The sequence below is a fragment of the Sabethes cyaneus genome, chromosome 2, assembly GCF_943734655.1.
Source record: "Sabethes cyaneus chromosome 2, idSabCyanKW18_F2, whole genome shotgun sequence".
In the NCBI taxonomy this organism is placed as follows: domain Eukaryota; kingdom Metazoa; phylum Arthropoda; class Insecta; order Diptera; family Culicidae; genus Sabethes; species Sabethes cyaneus.
In genome coordinates, this window is record NC_071354.1 from 4298367 (window position 1) to 4321721 (window position 23355).

A 23355-nucleotide genomic window follows, 5' to 3' on the forward strand; every position below is an offset into this window, starting at 1 on the left:
GATTCTGTTCAATGAGTCTGCTCAGAATTTCTGTCTTGTTTAGGCTTTCAATGGGATCCCAAGGAATGCGCAAGCTGATTCTATTCTGAGCAAGACTGAAAGGCTCAATAAACAAAATTATGTTCACCGGCATTTCCGTTTCTTAAGCCCAAAGTCTCCTTGAGCCAAGCATAATTTTGCTCATTATCTTTGCTGCTGAAACCGTCCCAAATCTCCACAGATATGATTGAGTTTGGGGTAATGGTATACAGAGCCCTATGGAGGTCCGTGAGTAGCGCATCTTTTAAAGATGCTGTAAAATGCTTTCCAACCTCACTTGGAATCGCAGGTCTGTAGAAAGGGGCCCGGGCGAGAAAGAGTATATTTCGTTTTACTGTTACTGACTTTTTCGCGGTCAAACGTAAACTCTATTTTGATTAAAGCAGAGGAGCGTTTGGTGCGAAAAAATGTTAGACTGAATACTGGGAAAATTTCGATCTGCGGCTAAAAATATTGGGTAGTTTGTGGCAGTGGGACTCCAACCCACAATTTCTCGATTAGTACTCGAGTGCTGTACGCATTTAAACTATACCACACCCATGTATTAATTAGTCTCAGATCTTGTTTTGTTCCTACCAGTCCTACCGACCAGTCGACGGTAGGCACCAGACTGTTAGCTCCTACAACAATGCAGTCGATAATCGTCTATCTTCTCGGTGGTAGAAGCAGAGGGCAGTCACATTACAAATAATAACCGTCACCGGTGGAGCGTATGTGTGCGAAAGATGGAATGTTTGGACTGGTAGGGACAAAACTAGATCTGAGTCTAATTAATACATGGGTGTGGTATAGTTTAAATGCGTAAAGCACTCGAGTACTAATCGAAAAATTGTGAGTTGGAGTCCCACTGCCACAAACTACCCAATATTTTTAGCCGCAGATCGAAATTTTCCCAGTATTCAGTCTAACATTTTTCGCACCAACCGCTCCTCTGCTTTAATCAAAATAGAGAAAAAGTATCTTGACCGTTTGCGCAGTATTTTTCTCATAATGTTTGCATCAGCTGAAGCATTTTTACGAGAAAAATCTTCTGGAGAAGACTCACTGCCTTTCGAAGCAACTTTTGCTTCGCTTACCGCTTGTAGAGCTTTACTTAAAGAAGCCTTTTTTGCACTAATGCATGAAATATGCCTTCCTATTGGCCTCGAGGTATGATGCTGGCCTAATAAGCCAGTCGTCGTATGTTCGAATCCCAACTAGGGGAGACTGTTAGAGTCAATAGGATCGTAGCAACTGGCCCTGCGATTGTCCTGCACTCTAACAGCTGGCCGCGAAATCTGCCGTATAAAAATAGAAGGTCAAGTTTAGATAACGGAACGTAGCACCTAGGTTTTGCTTTGCTTTGCATGAAATATTACTGTTTTAAATCTGGAGCGAACTGTTCCTGATGGAAGTCAGAATTAAACGGAGCGTTATCTACTCAAAAGTTCTACAAACCTACAAAACTGTCGAAGAAGAAATATAGGATTCGTGTGGGTATTTTCAGCCTTTTAAGCGGTAGTCTGAACAATATTCATGAATTACATTGAAACTTTATTAATTGGAGACAAAATTTTCATACCAATTGATTGGATAACGCAATTAACAATAAAGTTGATTTTTAGCATATTGTTGAGTCTTATCAAATGCTTACCGCCTACCAAAAACCAGTTATTACTAATTGAAGAAAGCTGAGAAATTGCGATAAGCAAACAGCACCACCCAAGGGCCTATTCGTTAGCTCGGGTGACAACAGCTTGCTTCTAGCGCCAGTATACGTTAAATCGTCCATATACACTAGCGCCAGAAGCAGGTGATAGTCACTAGAAAACTAGCTATTATCAATAATCCGATAATTTAATATGAATTTTTAGTCAGGATTAACAACAAGATGAATTTTCAGTTAGTGAATGTAAATTATTTTATATTTTCATATCAGAGGGGAATTTTTGTGTTCCTCCTTCATAAAAAAGTAGTTCTGTTATACTATATTAACAGCTGTTTAATTTCTAGAATAAGAAAACGTGAACATAATTTTATGTTTTCCAAAATACCATCGGTAGCGGGTACACGTAAGCGTTTGCTTCTATTTTTTCGATCCAACGTGCTAGTGAAGAAACAGTGGTTTTGATGTTTATTGAAATTACATTTTTATGGAAATAGTTATAACACTTTAAAGCCTGTGCCAGCAAAGTTTTTACTTGGGAAAGCACAGTAAAAGAAAAGGAATGTATGCTGAATTTAGTAGCATACTGAAAATACTCTCCGGTACCTTACATTTAATGAAGAGTTATCTGCTGATGAGCGAATTGATGATCGAGTTGGAGGGAACCTATCAGAGCTGTGGAAGCACATCTACTTAGTTAGTTAGATAGTTAGCTAGTTGGTTTCGAAAAGAACGCTGATGATGGACCAAATAATCACCTTGCTATCTTAATCATCCTCAATAAATCCCGAAAATTCAACTTGTAGATCCACCATATGTTGACAGACTTTAAAGTGGCGTACGATTCACTTAAACGTAATGAGTTCTGGCAAATTATGCTTTTAAAAAAGGAATAAAAATTCTAAACATACTCCAATAATGGCCGTAACATCGTAAAAATGATTTATTTATCAAAGTTATGCAACATTGGTTTTGGCATTTCTCTTCTCACTGTTACTTGTAATAATTTTGCTGTCAATTTATCTTGGTGAAAAGAAACTTTTATTGTTTGGAATGCTGCTTGCTATACTCAAGTTGTTCAAATATAAAAAGCAGGTACAATCTTGGTACATCTTCCAAAATAATATCAAAGTTAGTCCCCTAATTAGAGCTGTAATTTCTTCGGAGGACTCTATCGCAAATCAAAAAATAAATCAAATTACTAGCGTGGAGAGAACTCCCTTGACTTCTATCTCTTTCGCTTATCGTGAAAAGATTAGTCCTCTGTCTTCACCTTTTTGATCTTTGGGTTTAATCTTCCGAAGTAGCTATTATTAAGACAATTTTTTATACTCTAGGTGTGCTTCTCTTATACCATTTTTAATTATTTCGTATCTGTGTTTAGAATCTTCCACCCCTCCCCTGTTATTTTCCGTTGAAAGAAGCATCACTACTTAGTCTCGCACGTGGTTTCACGTCAAAACACTAGCGCTTGTTTTGGGATGAGGTGAGAAAAACATACCTCATCTAGCAGTTTGCAACACTTTCCAACGCAACGAGTAGCTGCTACCAGTTCTGGTTACCATAAATCAGCGCCGTTCGCTCGTAAGAAACGAGCAATTTTCCCGAGTTTCCCAGCTCCCCATTCCCGACAGCCCAAATCATACTCGCGGGAGAAAAGTTCCCTGGCATGTTTTGGCCGTACAGTCAGTCAGTGTTTGCCATCGTTTCTATTTTCACAGTTCTCCGATCTGGGTTTGTACAGCATCGGACTTTGCATGTGAGATGAAAATGTGTCGAATATAACGCCGATGCCGTTAGCTGGAGCGAATTAAACCCCGAAACGGGGCGGCGGTGGGGTGGGAAGACCAGGAAAACGATGAACCCGTTGATGGTTTTCTTCACAATGTATGTATTCAGCCGAAAATGAAGAATCGCGATGATCTCGCAAGTTCCAAATAATGGGTTCGATTCGAGTAAAGTAGCGTACAATCGTAAACGATTACGCGTTCCGTTCTCTGTGCTGTGGGCGAAAGGTTATTGAAGGGTTTTTTTTTCTTCTTAGCACCCAACCGCCTTTCAATCGATGGATACATAGGATGCTGCAGTTCATCAGAGCGTGGTACCGCCTAGCGTGAAAAGATCAGCTCTGTTTTTATGGTTGATTGGACACTGCCTTTTTTGTCGGTCGTGGGAAGCACCGCCGAGAAGGTGCTGTTCAAAAACGGACCATTCACGGATTGCGCAATTGTTGAGGTCGTTCGATGTCGTCGGAGGCAACAGGTTGATTTTTATTTTCTCAGCAGTGATCGATTGGTCGAAGACTGGTGCAGAAGTTCCAGCAAACCGAATTCATTTTTTCATCTGTAAATATTAGTTCAGCTGTCCCAATTGCGAATCTCTTTTCAACTAAAGATTTATACCCCAGCTTCGAGCGATGTAAAATTGCTCTGTCGAGTAAACACGCGGTCCCACAAGCACAAGACCGTGTTGTTAAATACTGGCACAGTCGCCTAAAAATAATTACACTTGTTTTTCTGCTCTTTTCTACTTATTTATGATGACGCCATGCGGTGTGGTTCGCCCTGTCCTAGTTTTTCGTTTAAAATCGTAGATGACAATAAACACCTGCCCGCAAGCGGAGAGGAATAATTATTTTATATTACATGTTCAAAATCCGACAAATTTGGTATGACCATATTTATGGCATCGTATTGTAACAATAAGGTTTTGCGGCACAATTCCATGACCAGAGTGTCGGCTTTATTGTTTGGAGCCAGACGGCTTAAAAGGGTCAACTTTTCTCGCCAATCAGATTTTCCGAAGGCGATAATCGAAAGTGAACAACAACGGAAGGCATTGCTGGTTGCTTGAAAAGCAACCGCCTATTATTGTTTTATTTCTCAGCTCAGCACTTGTTGTGCGCTTGAGAAACTGGCTGCCTCCGGGATCGGGGTAGCAGCGGCGGACAGTGTTTAGGAATGTACCGTCTCTAGTGTAGTGAAGTGCCTGCCGAGCGATCAATGGAATGCACTGTTCACTGCTTTTGTCATCCATTAAGAAACTTTTGTTACCCTTTCTTGAGGCGGTCGCGCTAACAAAAGCAAGTTTGATTGATGTAATTTGGCTCAACAATCAATCATCCTCTATCTAGTTGAGGCTGTGAATATGCTGTTAGCAATGGTACCAGTTTTGTTTTACAAGAAAGGCCAGCTGATCTAGTGCTATCAACTTACTTTTTTTACCCTGACTTATTTAGTGCTTGTTTATTCCAAATTGGTTGTGCTTAAGTACGTAAGTTTCCGCTTGTGTTTAAATTTACACTAAAATTTAATGAAAGCAGCCAGCTAACGAGTCGTTGTTCCGTTTTTTCCTTTTTCTATCCCATTTTTTCTTATTTTCAGTATTGTTTTTCGTTTGTTTTTTTATTATTTTTTCCCCGTTTTTTGGCTTCTCTTTTACCTTTATTTCTCGTTTCGAGTTTTTCGTCTTTTTCTAACTCTTTCTTCTTCTTTATGTCTACTCGTTTTCCACCTTCTTCTGTTCCGTTTTTTCTCTTTTTGATACCTTATTTTTCCGTCTTTTCTATCACGTTTATTTCGTTTTTGGTTCTCTCTTTTTCCCTTATGTTTCCGGTTTTTTCTCCCGTTATTTAATCTTTTTCTCTCCCATGTTACCTTTTTCCTTAGTGCGTTTTTCCCGTTTTATGTCCCAACTTTCTTCTTTTACATACTGTTTTATCTCTTTTTGACATTTTTTTCGTTTCCTCTACCGATTTTTTTTCTCTTGTTTTCAGTGGTTGGTTAATTCGCGAAAAAATGGTTCTTTGAATCGATGAATATCCCTCATGAACATACACTATTCGCCTGCCGATAATGCCGATCTAACGGTTTTGCATAACTCCATTGTGAGCATTCGTTTAAATATTGAATATTGAACATTGGCCGATTTAGCGGGTATAAAATGCTCGGAGACGCCGTAAACTATTCAAAATAATATCACCATAATAAGAGAATAGTTTAAAGTAGTCTTTGTTGCTTTAGAAGCAGCAGAAGGTGTTATTTCGCGCTTTTGCGTTGCACACGATGCTATGAAGTGTGAATTGAATGTGACTCGTTAGTTATAGGCGAATTGGACCATTGCGCTATTTTCTCATGACGAAATCGCTCGCCACACGGTGTGCACATTGAATTTAAGAATACTCCAACCTCTGCTGGTATGCTGTTCTTTTTTTCTCGTTTTGTTTCTCTTGTTTCCTGTTTCGTATTTCCTTTTTGTCTCGTTTTCCTTTTTTTCCACTATCCTTTTTTCGACCCGCTGTTGCCTCTTTTACTGTTCCTTGTCTTTTCTGTTTTCTGTCCCGTTTTTGCTCTTTTCCTGAGTTTTGATTTTCCTCAGCTTCATTTTTCGTCTTTTTTCTTCCATTTTCCCTAGCCCGTTTTTCCCTTTTTTCTGTCTCGTTTTTTTTTTGTCATTTTCTCAGTCCGCTTTTCGACTTTTTTTTTACTTTAATGTGGTCCTGGTTTTCGTCGTTTTTCGCTTTTTAATTTTCTTTTGCGTTTTTTCATTTTTCTTTGTTCCATTCTTCCTTTCTGTCACATTCTGTTTTTCTTTTCCGTTTTATTCTCTGTCTTTTTTTTCTAATCTCATTTCTACGTTTTCATGCTCCCGTAAGATGAGAAAATCTTTTCCTTTTGTTTTTACTTTCCCTGTTTTTTCAGCTTTTCTCGTTTTTCATTTTTTCTGTCCCGTCTTTCCTGTTTCATTAGGCCGTATGAATAAAAGAGTTAGAGCAGATGCTCCCATACGATTTAAACGGGAAAAGCAAAGCAAACAATTTTATTCATACGGCCTATTGTGCCGTTTTTCTCCATTTCCTGTGTCATAATTTTCTTGTTTTCAGTCCTGTTTTCACTCGTTTTTCTTCTTTTGTTTTTCGCTTTTTCTCGTTTTCAGTTTTTGTTTTTTTCTAGCTCTGTTTACCTTCTTTCCATCTTGTTTTCCATCTTCTTCTGTTACGTTTTTCTTCTCTTCAATGCCCAGTTTTTTCAATCTTTGCTGTCACATTTATTTCCGCGTGTTCGTCTTTTTTTCTCTAGCTTTACTATTATATATTTGATCCGTTTTTTTGTTTTACTTTTCTTCTTTTTCTGTTTCATTTTCCCATTCCTATTCCTTCATTGTCCTTTCTTTTTATTCTTTTATATCCCGTTTACGAAACAAGGAATAGGTCTGCTTTTTGCTCTCTCGTGATGCCTTTTCCCTTTTGGTTTCCATTGTTTTCCATTAGGTTTTCTGTTGTCTCGTTTTTTAACTGTCTTTTTCCTGTTTTCTCACCGTTTTTTTATTCTTTTATTTTTTTTCCCTCTTTCTCTCGTCGATTTCTCTTCACTTTCTGTCCCGTTTTTCATTATTTTCAACCGTGATTATCGTCTTTTCGGTTATGTTGTTCCTCTTTCCTAGTCTGGTTTTTTATACGATTCCGTTAGCTCGTTTCCTATTTTTTCCTTTACCGTATCTTTCGTTCTGACACGTTCCAGCATTACGGGACACAATTAGCAACCATTTTTACTTTGTAAATTGGTTTATGTTTCACCAAATTTTTGACAAATAACTAACTGAAACTTAGTGATCTCAGGGGACTTTACTTTCCACTTATCTGCCAGGAATTTGGTTAGATGGTGTTAGCACATGGTGTCCCGTAACGCGGAATGTGTCTTCTTCCTCTTATTAGGTCATGTTTTTCCTTCTTTTGTCACGTTTCATTTTGCTTGTCCGTTTTATTCCACTTTCATGTTTTCTGTCAATTTTTTTCGTTTTCTGTTTCATGTTTTCCTTTTATTCTGTTTTAATTTCTCCTCTTTAATGCACCCTTATTTTCTCCTTTTCTTCTGTTCCTTTTCTATCAGGTGAAAATACGAGAGCATCAAAATGAAAAATCAAGAACAGAAAGAGGAAAAATGGGACAGAAAACGAAAAAATGGAGAGAAAATATGCAAGCGGAAGACTAATGGCGAAATATGGCCAAGAAAAACGGAATGTGATTGAAAAGAAGGAAAAGCGGGACATAATAACAGCAAGAACTGAACGGACGAAAACAAAAAACGGGATAGAAAGGAGTTAAAAAGCGAAAAAAGACGAAAACCGGGACCGAATAAAAGAAAAAAGTCTAAAATTGGACAGAAAAAGATAAAAACGGAACAAAGAAAAATCAGGGCTCAGGAAAAGGATGGTAATGCGACAGAAAAGAGAAAAGAAAAGGAACAGAGAGAGAGAGAGAGAGAGGAAATAGCGATAAAATTAGGAAAAAGGGTGTTAAAAGGGGAAATTGGACTAAAAAAATGGAAAAGAATTGGTTTTAAATTGGACCTCAATCTAGACTTAAAATTGGATTTGAAATCATACCTGAAATTACGCTTGAAATTGGACTTAAAATTAAGTTGAAATTGGACCTTAAATTGGTCTTGAAATTGAACCTAAAATAAGAAATAAAATTGGAAATAAACTGGATTTAACTTGCACTTGAAATTGGGCTTGAAACCAGACTATAAAAAGGTGGGGCACGTGTCCCAGCCTGGACCCGTCACTGCCCAGAACCTTCACTGAATGATTTGGATGTATCAACGAACCGGTCGGTGCTACAGATTTTTCTTCCTCAAGCATCTGAAGCAATAACCCTGAGATTTTTCGCCTCAATAATAATGGTAGGTATAATAGGAGAATCTTTAACGTTTCTCTATCCGATATATTTTGATGACGTATTATTTCAACCACCTGATCAACGTACGTCATAAAACGGTCACAGTGTGGTCGGACACTCTCTGAAGAAATATTTGTTTTGATGGTACACTTTTCCATTACAACAACTTTCAAATATTTCCTTTTTATTTCACTGAGACACAAGCAGCAAATGGTGGTAACCCTGTCACCACATGGTCACACGCGAAAACAGAAATCCTCAACACGCTCAACACTCTTCGGTCAGCATTTATTTTTGGACACTGTCAAGATTTTTCACTTCTTCCACTGTACCTACATTGGAAAATATCCCGCTAAATGTACTTTAATTATTTCGTTGTTTAGCAAAACTCTAGCATGCATCACTCGCACGCGGTACTCGACTTTGCCTGACCCTTTAGGCATAAAAATCATACTTGATCACGTTGGACGGCCCCAGCCTCCGGCACGGTGCTACGGTAAACCGCGTAAATCATTGGCAGTGCACGCGGCGATTTTTCTCCCCCCTCTTAGAACCGAGGCAGATAGGACCACTCGGTGTCCCGCTGCTGGTGCTCGAGATAGGTTCGGATCAGATTGAAACACAGCACAAAGTAGGTGAACAGTTCGAACGTCAGGCAGAGTAGGATATGAATAATTTCCAGTCGGTAGTTGCCCATTATGTTCTCCGGCTGGAGCCACACACACGGGGGTAAACGACACAACCGCGGTCCACCGTACGGATCGATCTTCTTTCAGAACTTCCTTCTCGGTCGGCGTACGCGTACGACCGGAGGCACTTGACCGATTTCGAGCCGAAACGAGAGCGTAAGGTGCGTGTGAAGAGACGCCCGCGATGGACGGTTTCAAACTAACGAGGAAATGATCAAGTGCTACTCAGTGCAGCGCAGCAAACTCGGTACCGGCGAAGATCCCTAACCGTGCGCGAGATCTCATCTCGCGTGATCTCGCGGCGAGGAGGAAATTTTAAATAGATGCTTGAATCGAGCGGCTTAAAAAGACGCTTTCCGTAAGTTGCATCGACGTTGGTGAGCTGGGAGACGAAAATCGAAAAACGTAACAGAAAAAAACGATTTCAATAGAACTAACACGAAAGAGCGCCCGCGTGTATAGAATCGAGAGAACGAAACAAAAAAACCCAACCAAAAGATGCTGCATAAGCGGCCAATGGCAATGATGCATGCAAGCAAGCATCATCGCACCGGGAGATCAATTGAAAGCCGGAGATTAAATTTTTAGGTTTTCCAGTTCATTGCGCAGCAGTAGCAAGCAGCAACAGCAGCATACACATAAGCTGCTGGAATGCCTTCGCATCGTATGGTGTGGCGTGGCGTGGCGCGGATTGATGGCTGCCGTGGGATGTTTCCCATTTGGGCAAGTTTTTCTAAGGTCCATAGAAAGTATTTTTTGACTAATTAAGTGCGGCACGGTTGTTGCGGCGGCGCAGCGAGCCGAACGGCGTAAACTAGAACAAGTGGTTGTGCAGCCGGTTGGAAGGAAGATAAAATATTTCGATCATAAAAGATGACGAGACTTGTTCTAGAAAAGAATTTTTGGATGAAACTTCGTAATAAATTGTTAGTCGTGAATAATTTATTATCAGATGAGCAGCAATGGGTAGACTGTTTCTAGTAAAATAAATAAGTTTGAAATTATATACTTTTTGTGATACTGATCATTTTCAACTGTAATTTTTACTAAAAATTTGATTTGAAAGATGAAAGATATTCAACGCCACACCATTCAAATACAAGGTGTTTTGCGATGTAAAACGGAATTCGCGAAAAACTCTAAATACAGTGAATTTTATTGTGTAACAATGACAGTTGCTGGAAGCCAATGATCTTTTTTCTAACGATTATCTTTACGATAGACGATGGAAAGTAATGAAATAACTTTCCGTGTCGTGTCGTATAAAAACAGAAGGTCAAGTTTCGATAACGGAATGTGGCACCTAAGCTTTGCTTTGCTTTTTTTTAGAGTTTCACTGTTCCTGGTTTTTGCTGTCAGTTATTGTGACCCAATTAGCAATGTGCGACTATTTTCATCTTCGAAAAAAACGCCAGGAATTTGAAATTGTTTCGCAGTGGTCAATGTTTTTAATTTAATTTTGTTCTAATCTTCCATGAAGTAAATTATTATTCTCAGTTTTTGTTAATGGTACTGAGGTGTTCAGGTTCTGAGTATTTTGACAAAAACAAAAAAAAAAAAAAAAAAACTTTGACACCATTTTTCCGAAGCCATGACAATTACGCAGTTTTAAATTCGAAGCAGCAGTTTGGATAGCAGTAAATATTATAATTTATAATAATATTTGACTCGGGTAAGAGCGCCTAGGCACGTTACTTGCATGATTTTTGTTATAAAACGGTAAAATTGCAAAGCAAGGAAATTTTTAATGTATCGGTTCGTAAACAAATTAGAACGCGTGATTTTGATGACCTTCTCGATATCGTTATCTTGAATTTACGAGAAATCTTCCGTCTACGAGCCGATCTTGCTGAAAGAGCTGCTTCCTGTTCGATTTGCTGTTGGATATCGAATAAATAGATTTTCCGAACAAAATTACCATAATATTGTTGTCATCGTAGACATGCATCGTTTTGTTGGCGTCGTTGCTGGTGACGTATATCCTACAGTGATAAATCGTCAACCTCATCTAACAATTAGGGATTAGTTTATGGTTTACTCACAGAAATAAATGTCCAACGCATAATATTCATCCATTCGAATTCAGGCCCAAATACATAGCTTAATCATACGCTTTTTAAATGACAATTTATAATGGTGACCGCGGAAAGTTTCTGTAATTGATGAAATGTAGTAATTGACTGTTTCGTGCTGTTTCGTTGGATCATATCGTTTACCAAGATGAACCCTGTTCTGTACCTTACCCTACTAACACAAATCTTAACCCGTGATACTTGTGGAGGTGCAGTGGTACCCGTGGTTTCCAGCAACAACAAGCATTGGACTAACATTCCTTCATTTTCCCATGTAGTACAGCATTTTGGTCGTGACCGACGTCGTTATTCGTCAATTTTCAAAGTATTGAACCTGTAGAAGTTGCACAATGAGAATGCCAAGCTACTCCCAAGCACAATTTAATTGGCAGTTATTTCTCAGTCGGCTCTAGCTCTCGGAAACCACTGTGCCGTCATTGTCACTGTACCACTGCGTGGTCGAGTTTGAATAGTAACATCCTGCCAAATTGGGTAATAAAATTAAACTCATGCTGCCTCAGAAAGGCAGCAACATCTTCAAATGAATTTTATGGTGCAAGTTTCCAGAATTTACGAAAGCGTCACTTTTCAGTCCGTAGCTGCAGGTTGCTTGACTAAAGAGGAACTTTTTTTCGGAAACTTCAACCTCTTTTTTATCTTCCGAGGCACTCCAAAAATGATTTTACAGTAAAGATACAATCATATTTCTTCAGCAAATTATTTGTCGTAGTTACTTTGTTTCTAGACTTTGTTCCGCGTTACGGACGAGAAAGTGAGAATTGTGAAAAATCCTACTATTTTCGTCGAGTTTCTCGGATTCCATTTGTTTCGGATGACTTTAAGCATCAGTTGTCTTTGCTTATCTGTCGACAAATGTTCTGCAAATCATTGCACAACATCACACACCATGGATTTGGGACAGTGCAAAACAGTACAGCCGATTCACGAGTGGATAGTTCAAGATTTCCAACATTCAGGATCGATTCGCGATGCGCTTTTTTCGCCTACTGTTATTTTATACATGCTGAAGGCAATTTAGTAAAATTTTAAAAATATTCACTCGTAAAATAAATAAATGACAACTTTGTTCCGGATTGTCCGGATTTTTCCCTGCTAAAACTTCGAAACTGCTAAAAATCGAATATTTTGAAGTCTCAGGCGGTATGTAAAAATTGAACTGATTAAACGAAAAACTATCTAAAAATTTTTTGAAACAGGAAATTGATGCGTAATCCAGAATAGTACGCGGTGACTCATTCCTGTTTCACAAATACTCGCAAAGAAATAATTTTAATGTATTTTATTCAATTACCATTTTCTCGGTTATAACAATGACCACGGTACTCCAAAGAGCGTTATTATCAAAAAAAATTCTCCATAAAATCCGAGTATACTAGTCGATTTATATTACTTTCCACCATCTTCAGTCAAAATTTTAAAAAAATCGTAGGCACAGTTTTGGAGCAACGGCCATTTAAAGTCAAAAAGGCGTAAATCTTGTAGAAAAAGACAAAATACACATACAATTGTGCTTATTTTATCACACAATAATTTGAAATAATCATACTGCTGTCATTATGATAAAAACAACAGAGTAGGCCTTGTTCTGCACTACAACAAAAGTTAATGTAAGATCTATTTTTTTAAGGTAGAGTAAGGTGGGGCAAAAGTCCGATTCAATGATTTATTAGTGCCGTTTCCGCATAATTTGACAACATTGATATGCATGGGTAAATACTTTGACAGCTTATAGCTTCCATCGTACAAATTTACTATTTACGAATCATAATGCTGAGTTAAATTTCGTTATACGGGAAACGCAATATAAACATAGTTGAAGCAGCATTTCACATTACTTAAACATCTCTTTTGAAAATGCGGTAAGAAAAATTTTTAAAATATATTTCTATTTTACATAATTTAATCAAACCCCGCCAAGCACCAAATGGGACAAAAGTGCAATTCATGGACAAGGCAAAAGCATCTAATTAATTATATGCACTTGTAAGCACTGTAGATATCAGGAATACCGAAACAATGCTTGTTAAAAAACGGTTCCCAAAAGTTTCAGTCTGACGGAAGCTGCAGTACAGCAACAAAAAAATAACAGAGGCAAAAATAGACAATATTCCTATCTGAAACTTATCGCAGATTGAAGATATTACGGCTTTGCTAGCTACTACTGCACTAATTTCATAAATTCAAACCTCGAACGTTTGCCTCGCGCTCAACGCACTTTTTCCGTGCTAATTTGGCAAAAGTGCGATTCGGCACCTGATCAGAAAAATGATGAATTTTAATACTATTACTCCAGATGATTTATAGTTGAATGTGAAAATGTTGAGTTGTTACATCAATATTAAATATAGTTTACTGTCGTGCTGCATTTCATGAAAATTGAAGACAACTTCAAAAGTCGCACTTATGCCCCACCTTACTCTAATGAATAATCACGAAGAAAATCGTAGGAAAGTTTTACGAAAAATAAAAATGTCCACTAGCGAGGCAAAAGTTTGTTTGAATCCAATTCATAATTACCAACGCATTATTTACTTGTTCATAAATCTGCTCCGCCCGTGAATCGCATTTTTGCCCTACAAGACGTGATTATGGAAAATAGAAATATATTTTGAGAATTTCTCTTTTTAAAAAAGGTTTTTGAGTGATGCGAAACGCTGCTACAATGTTTCAACAAGCAATAGCCTCCATATCAACAGGAGCCGTATTTGCCATATAATGAAATATTACATCAAAACCGCTCCAAAGTAACATTTACACTTAATTCAGCATTAAGTATTTTCCCTTGAAAACTTGAATTGGAGTAGTATAGAGTGTATTGTTTACACTATATTTTTATCGTTGTCAGTTTTTCGAAAATTGGAAAAAAATGGCGTCACCCGAAAAGCAACGTCGCGAATCGATTTTGCGCAAGCACCTGTAAATCCTTAACTCTCTCATTCGGAACAACTCGGAATCGTGGAAGTTAATGGTGAGTCGTGTGAGCATCGAACGGAAAGAGAAATGTGACCAGAATGGATTTTCTATTCGTGATCAGAATCACAAGCGTGTCGTGAAAGCGTTTAAGTGGAATCCCAATGCTTCGGTCAGGGATGTGACCAAAAAGTTGAATCTGCCCAAGTTTTTCGTTTAGAGAGCCAAGGACCAGGAGGGACTGCATACGTACAAAGTGCTGAAGGTTCTAAATCGTGACGAACGGCAAAATTTGGTGAGAAAGTCACGGGCCCGGAAACTGTACACCCTCACCCAGGTTCTGACGAAGCCACGTTGTTTCTTCATGGATGAAGAGACTTATGTCAACGCAGATTTCCTGCACAAATTTGATGTTCTCGAGGAAGTAAGGAAGCAGAAACTTTCAAAATTTTCCAAGAAATACATGATTTGGCAAGCGATTTGCTCATGTGGCAAACGAAGTGCACCGTTCGTGACTACCGGGACTGTAAACGGGCAGATTTACCTCAAGGGGCATCTCCAGAGGCGTCTGCTTCCTTTGTTGAAGCAACACGAGAGCCCTACGATCTTATGGCCGGATCTAGCTTCGTGCCACTATTCAAAGGATGTCCTGGAGTGGTACGAAGCCAACGGGGTTACTTTCGTATCCAACGACATGAATCCCTCCAACGCACCGGAACTAAGGTCCATCGCAAAATACTGGGCTATTATAAACCAGGCACTACGAAAGCTGCCCAAGGGGGTCAAATCTAAGGAGATATGAGGGAAAAGCGGGTTTCCTGTAGCCAGATGTTGTACAGAACCTTATGAGTGGAGTTAAGCACACGTGCCAAAAGCTTACTAATGTGTTATATTTTATTGTCTGAAAGCATGAAAAGGATCGGTCAATTAGGCAATTTCCTAAAGCGTTTATTTCCGTGATGCAATTTGATGTGAGAGTAGATATTAAATTATCTTCATACTCGGCTAGCTTTATTTAAGCCGGAGGTGCCATTTCCGGACATTGTGCTGCTAACTTTATCTTAAGCTAGCAGAACATTGTTTTTTCTTATGAAATTATGGAATATAAAACTCGTCGTTAAGAATATTAATTAGCACCAATTGAGCATCAATTAACTAAATGATGCACTGATATCCTGCTCACTTTGCACTTCCAGCTTTATAGGCATCAGGTCAAACCCTGTATGATAATTTTGAAAAATCTCCTTGTGCGTCTTCCGTTCATATACAACTATTCCCCTCCGCAATGGCTTCAATTTCTAATCTGAACTAAAATTCTTCTACAATTTAGAAGTTTTCTGTTGAAGGAATAGAATGAGAAATACTTTACCTCTTAGGCAAAATTTTCAACGATCATAGCATTTGCCTACGCAGATTTCGGCACAGCTCTGATTGCACCAGATAGCACACCAGGGGTGACATTGCGATTCTCGTTTCGAGTGATTTTGGTTCGTTTCGAACACGTTAAACGAATGGGCGAAACGAACCAAAATCAATCGAAACGAGAATCGCAATGTCACCCCAGTTTCAAATGTGGTTGCAAATAGGAAATTAAACTTTCGGCGGGCAGAAGAAAAGCAAAAGATGGCGCTGGGAACGCGACTTTAAAAATAATATTGAAACGCCATATTCTAATTAACTGATAAAATAATTATATATAGTCCTACATCGCTCTCTTGTGCATTCTATGTGGGTGTGAAGCTTGAACATTTCCTCAAATGATATCGTTTTGCGCTGCATTATTCTTCGTGCAAACAAAAATTGGGGTATAAAATCAAATTCCACGATTTCTAGCAGTAGTTGATGAATTACTCAAAAATTGAAAGCAACATAATTTGAGAGATAAAATTTGCGTATTAAAAATCAAAGGTAACTATAGATGATGCAACTTTTAAAAATGCTGGAGATGATGAATAAATAATGCTTACAGTTTCATATTTATTTGTGTTAGCTTTTCACCTGAACGCACATTATTACTGTAGAATAAAGTCGCAATACATATGTACACGTAATAATAAGTAACCACCGGGGAATCTTTAAAATAAATCAAAATACTAGTTACCTTCACTCCATGTGACGTATCGCTCATACTTCTGTTGAACGTCTGAAAGGGAAGATACCAGAGAAGAGAAGACACGATTTCCATTTAGTAAATAGGCACAGAAAAACTAAACTGCTCTAGGTACAGGTGTATCACTCACTGCAACTGGATCAAAGCACAGACAGTGGAAAATAAAAACAACAACCAAAACCGGCTGACAAAATCAATTCTATCTGATAAAAATAGAAGGATTAATACTTTGAAAATACAAACTAGCTCAACCCCTAATCTGTTTTGCTATCCCCTCCAACACATGTCCGACGACAATGCACTTAGATAAAGGCCAGATAAGTGCAGCAAAGCGCAAACACAGGTTCGACTTTTACGTGCCGGCGTTTCGATCAAACACGGAAAAATAATGAAAACGAAACCCGTTCGCTCCGTTGCGCTCATTGGGTCCGCCGTTACAGACCAGGTACACATTACATTCGTTCGGCCGATAAAACGAAAATGTGTGAAAACGACCCCCTCCCAGCCACCCACGCCAGACGCCGGCCGTCTAATAAGTTTCCACAAGTAAGAAAGCACACAGTCTTGATGAAGACGTGGGTTTGCTTGGGTAGAATCAGGTTACACCTCAAAAATGAAAGGGAAATGCAAGATGGGGCGGCATAATTTTTAACGATTGTGTAAAGGAATTTTATCGAACGGAGATAAGCTGATAGTGATGTTTGCACAACATTGTTCGACGAGGCCGCCCGAGAGTGCGATGCATGTTTACTTTCTATACACTTCAACACTTGTGATGATTAATTAGAGGTAATTTATTTGCTTAACAAATTTGTTGTCGATAGCCATGTGCTTTGTTCAACATAATAAAATGGTTATGGTATTTTGCAGTGCATAAAAAAAGCAAAAAACAAAAAGTTAAGGGTACAAATCGTACATACCACGTCCAATTACCAAAAATTTAATTAAACCTAAGTTGTCTGGTTAACTATTTAGGTTACCAAACACGAAATTGCCGCAATTTACTGACCTCAGCCTATGTGATCGTATTTGGAACAATAGTTTTGTGTAGAGATCTGAAAAATTAGTTCGCTGGCGTTGCTCCAGAGGCCAACTTTTGAACAAGGTTAATACAAGCACAGTGTATTTCCGATGGCTGCGAAAAGCGCACGAGATGAAATGTGAAGCGAACATTTTCAAACAATAAGTTATTGTCTGTATTGGCATGTAATGTTCAAGTTGAACCGAACCTACTGGCATGGTCTTGATGTGGTTCACCTAAGAGCACGTGCAACTGTAAAGTAAAAATAATCAAAAAAGTATCGAGAAGACTTAGCACATTTTGATCATTAATTAATCATCAACAACAACAACAGAAAAAGATACCGCAATTCAAATCAGATCACAAAGCAAACAATCGCCGCTGGGTTTTGTGGATTCGTTTGGACCCACGCACGACTGATCAATTTCGTCATTATTTCGGTACCTCGCGCGGGGTCGGGAAGAGAGCAATCTCATCCAGTCCGACTCTAAGCCACCAGCACCGGGTAGCGAAAGCAAATCCAGTAATTGAGAACCGTCTAAAGAACCGGACGAAACGAATCCATCTATCCATCCATCCATCCATGCATCCAACCGAATGGCTTTGAATAATGGATGCGAAGGAAAGGTTAAGACAACACCTGAATGCGAATGTAATTAACTGTAGTTTTTTGTGGTACAAAAAAAATTGACCGGAAAAGGCGTTTTGTTCGGATCTCAGAAAATCAAGTTGCTGGTTACAACGCAGCTCTACTTTAAGTTGAGATTCGCGACTGTGCGTTACACGCACAATGAGCATTGTCTGGTTGTGGGTGGATGGTTATGGGAGAATGAACAGATACACAGATCACGTCAGTTCAAGACCATACGCAACCGTAGCTTGAGAAGAAAACTAATCGCACCCTGACATAAACAAAATTTGAAAAATAAACATTAATCATTTTATGTAAACATATCATAACACAAGGATAACACCATGCTAATTCATCTAGCAAATCGAAATCGAATTCGTCCTCATCGGAGCGTGCAGAAGCGACCATAAAATCTGCCAGCTAGCATCCGCAAAAAAAAAACGAATCGCACATCGAAAGTAAACAAATATGGTTTTATCACCAGCTAGCATCGAAACCGACTTCCCATTTATACTTTATTCCTCTTTTCACTCTTGTTACCCACAAATCAAGCATTTAAAGTGAATGATTTTCCACGATAATCAACCGAATGACCGACTGGCTGGCAAACCTGGCCTGGTCTGGCCGTTATAGCAATTGTGCGATGCGGATGAATTGCACCGGGTACCGTTGGCCGTTTAGTGCGAAAAAAAAACAGAAATAAACCGCTCGCGAAAAAAGAGAAATGATCGATATCCGGGAAGCACGTGATTCCGGTGCTGTTGATGACAGGAAGGCTGTACTTATTCTAGCAGTCCACCCAAAGGAGCTTTACGACGTGGATTATCTACCGGCTGGAGAACCACAAGATATAAGTACCGCCGGGCCACCGTACGTTGCCGCCGGTAAATTGCTTTCAAGAAGGTGGAAAGCTAATAACCTAGCCAGAGCCAATTTGAACTATGGAGTGTTTGTTCTCTTCTTTTGCGAAACTCAAACGGATTATGGTATTGGGAGCATCTAGTCATTTGATGATACCTATCCCCATATGTGGTACCACCTCTAGGTATGTGCGGCTGCCGGTAAAAGGAAAGAATTGGCACAAGCCATAAGAACGAACCAATTGCCCCCGATAGTGGAGTATGGAGCAGCGCATCATCAATGCATCGAAAGTAGAACAGAAGAAAAGTGAATCTCTGCAGAAAATTTCGACGAAATTGAAACTGATTGTAGATAATTCAGTACCGCCAAAGCATGTGGGTCACTGAGGAGAGATAAGTGTGCTTCAAAGTGCATGAGTTCTGGAATGGATCTAGAGTGCTTTGAAGATAATCTAAAAGCGTCGATATGTAGTTTAATTAACGGAACTTCTACTGCTGCAATGTATGTTAATATAAACAAACAGCATTGCTCAATTCTAATTGACAACTTAGTCAAGACAGATTAGCATCAAATTAACAAATCGACTTCCATTGACAGGTATTTAGATTCTAAAACTCGATTGATAAAATGATATTAATTTTTTTTATGACGGAAGTTTTTCGCGATTGACGAAAGGGATGGTAGAAGGAAGTAATGAAACAAAGATATTGATAGTGTTCTCCACAGAACGGGAACAAGGTGTGTAGGGGAAAGAGCGGAAAATTAGGCAAGGGACGGTCATTGAAGCAACGCTTAAGAAGTTGTGTGCCGCTCCTTTTTGTCCGAATTAGGGGATCCATTGATCGAACCAAGCTGTAATCGGAGCATTACAACCGGATTCGAATCCACTACTCCTTCCCAGGCCCTGTGGCTTGCCGGTAGTGATGATCCTTTGAACCACATTTATTTATATATTTATTGAGTAGATATTTAAAACAGTTCATGTTCCTTATACCACTTTTTCTCAGCTTGACGATGGTGGTCTTAAAATTAAAATCAATTGGGGGATCATGACGAAAACGGCGATTTATTGATAAAATCCAACATGGCGGCCAAATCCAAGATGGCCAGCAAAAAATGTTTCACTCTATTTGAAAGCCCTGTTCTTCTTTACAGAACCGGGCCATTTGTTAGCTGTTTCATGGCAAATTTATTACGTATCACATGATATAGATCTCAAGATTTGCTCAAAATTCATTTTTTTTTGAAACTGTAAGGCCCCTTGGCGAACGAGGGGTCCTCTATTTCGAGGTGTCAAAAGTGTAATTCTTATTTTGTAATTATTTTCAACCTATTAAGCGCAAAAGTTTCAATATATGAAGACGTCGTGTCAGTAGTGGACCCGTTTCAGCGAGAACTACCCTGAGAAAAAAACTGAAAATGAAACCTGTTAAAAACTACGTTTTACCCGAGCAGGAGAGAAGAGCAAAATAGTATCAAAATGTGTTATTGGAAATCGAATAACCCAGCTAGCACCAACTCGTATATCAATGTACAGAAATTATCGTAAATATCTCCTAACAAACTCGAAATCGTAACTGGATAAAGTGGGACCAAGTTGATTTTCGATCGTATATAATGATAATAACTGACATACATACGATTTTCAGCACATAATCGTATAGTAGCGCGGAACGACTCGCGCTTAAGGAGACACCGAAAGGGGCTAACGTTATTGTGTTAGAGCGGCACACACTGTACTGTACATCTCATGTGTTCGTTAAAAACCTAAACGTTTATTTGAATGTTGCATTAGTATTGGTAATATATGTCAAATGGTAGAGCTTGCAAACATAAACACAGCTGATTCGCAGCCAACCGCACCGACTACGAACATCCCGAAATATGGTTTATTTTCTTTATCAAGACATTCCGATTCATCTAAGATTTGCAGCAGCAATCCTATTGATCCTATGCAAAAGTTGGCCTATAGTAAGGCTAATTAATCCGTTTGCATTGAAGGCGAGTTTTTGATTGCTGGTTAGCTGTTAGTTTGTTGACATTCTCTAAGCTCATCGATGCGGCAAAAGCAGAAAGCTCTTTAAAAGCTCATTGATGTGGCGAAACTTTGAGACCGTGGTGCTGTTTTTCGGAAAGCGCTAGTGCAACGAAATATGTGCGCAACCAAATATCTATTAACCATGAAATTATCTATTAACCATAACCTGAAAAACCATGATTTCTAAACTTTATATACCTTTTTCTCAGAAACTACACAAAGTATTGGAACAAACTTTTGTTTTGTTTTGTTGGTAGTAGCTTGGCAAAGACTTTTATAACTTTTCAGTTTCGTAAACAAAACACAGCTTGAAAAAAACGAAAACGAAGAAAAATAGGTGCCTGAAAAAATAAAATTTTGTCTTCTTTTTCTTGGATCTGTTATGAAACTATAACAATTACCTTATTATTGCTTTCCAATGATACAAAAGCTCACGATTATGAATTAGAACAACCAACCAGACGTAGTGAAACGATTTTTTTCATTACATAGCTTACTATGATGTAGTTGTTCACATATGCGCATTATCATTTAGAAGATACTTAAAGAGACAAATGACTTAGGATGTTTTAAGATCAGTTATGACTTTTGAATGTACTTTCACTTTAATTATATCTCGGTCCCCAGTTTTTTCCAAGTTTTTATTGTATAGCAGTACGAAATATGTCTAATTTTTACCTAAATCGTTCAGTAACTCGCTCTGTATAGAAGATACGTGTTCACTTTCTTCTGCAAAAGTGCGTGATTTTAACAGATGCAAATGTTTGCAGAACACTATTTCTCCCTAAATCACATAGTTTTGAAGCTACAGAGAAAAACTCGATTTGTGGGGGTCCGTCATGAAAGACGCTAATATCTCAAAAACTGTGATACTTAGAGGAATAATGTGTTCAGCAAAAAGCTTCATAATAAGATTATCTAAAACTTTCTAGAACATACTATAGCTCTATATCATCAAATTAGAAAGTTAAATTTTGCAGCGCCACCTGTGTTTGAGTTCCGAACTGATACTAACCACCAGTTGTTGCGTCTATTGATATACAGAAATTTTCCGAAGACGCCCTATTGAAAAAAACACTATGAAAAGAGTTATTAAAAAAGTTCACGATCCCAGAGCAATCAAACTACTGTGCACTGTTTTAAATATCTACTCAATAACAAAATGTGTTATCCAAGTACACTCAAGTCGCTTTTTACACGAAGGATACGTCCCGCGTAAATCAAAACCGTGCAAATTCCGAAATTCGCGTAAAAAAACCGCGTAAATTCCGAAATTCGCGTAAAAAACAAACCGCGTAAAAGGCGACTTCAGTGTATCTCCATATCTATTCAATAACAAAATATACCATTATAACACAGTTTGATATTGTTTTTATATTATTTTGCTCTTCGCTCCTGCTCAGGTATAGCTTCTATAAAACTTGACAATAGTTTTGACAAAGATTTATAACATTCTTCTGCAATATGGATTTACCTTAACATACTGCCATAAAACTCTCTTAAAACACGACATTCTGGAATCATAAATCATACTCTCAAGAAAGAACATTCTAACATAAACAACTACCTAATCTATCAAAATGGACGGCAAATCCTGAAGAGTTTATTTTAAAGGAAAATTAAGCCAAAATGTGTCCAATATTTTGTACACTCCTAGACACAATCAGCGAAGTTACAAAACAGTGAAGATGTGTAGGATAGTGATGTATACATCACTAGTGTCATAATCATGAATTCCAACCAACCAACATTTTCTTTGGTTATGCTGGAAGGACAGAGTTTAGGGCTATCTTGTAAAAAACATGGTTACGTTAAGTAATTCAAACAAGTTTTATTCAAGCGCAACTTGTCTTCTTCAAGAATAAAGGGTGTCCCACATCAAATTGCACCACGGAAGCAACGCTGTAGAAAATTACCGTCGGTCAATTATCCTTTTCAAACTTTCAGGCAACAAAATATTACCCATTAGTAAGCTTTTGGCATATTTGTTTCGATCAGCTTCGATACCATAACCGTATGCCCGCATCTTACGCTTAATTCCACGCAAAAAGTTTTGAACAACCTAGCTGCAGTTTCATCTGTACGGAAATCCACTTTTTCTTCATGTCTTTCTCAGACTTGACCTCCTTGGGATGCTTCCGTAGTGCCTACTTCATAATAGCCTAGTATTTTTCGATGGGCCGTAGTTCCGGTGCGTTGGAGGCGTTCATGTCCTTGGATACGAAAGTGACTCCGTTGGCTTCGTACCATTCCAATACATCCTTTGAATATTGGCACGAAGGTAGATCCGGCTAGAAGATCGTAGGGCCCTCGTGTTGCTTCGACAGACGAAGCAGATGCTTTTGTGGACACTCCTTGAGGTAAATCTGCCCGTTTACAGTCCCGGTAGTCAGTAACGGCGCACTCCGTTTGCCACATGATGTATTTCTTGGCCAAATCATGTATTTCTTGGCAAACTATGAAAGTTTTTGCATCCTTAATTCCTCCGGAACATCAAACTTGTGATGGGTGGTGAAGTACAGTAGCCCCGGAAGCTGCCGGAAGTCCACCTTGATGTAAATCTCATCATTCATGATGAGAGATTTGAGAATTTTCTAGGTGCTTGCTCAAAATAAATTCTCGACGTTGCTTTTCGGAAG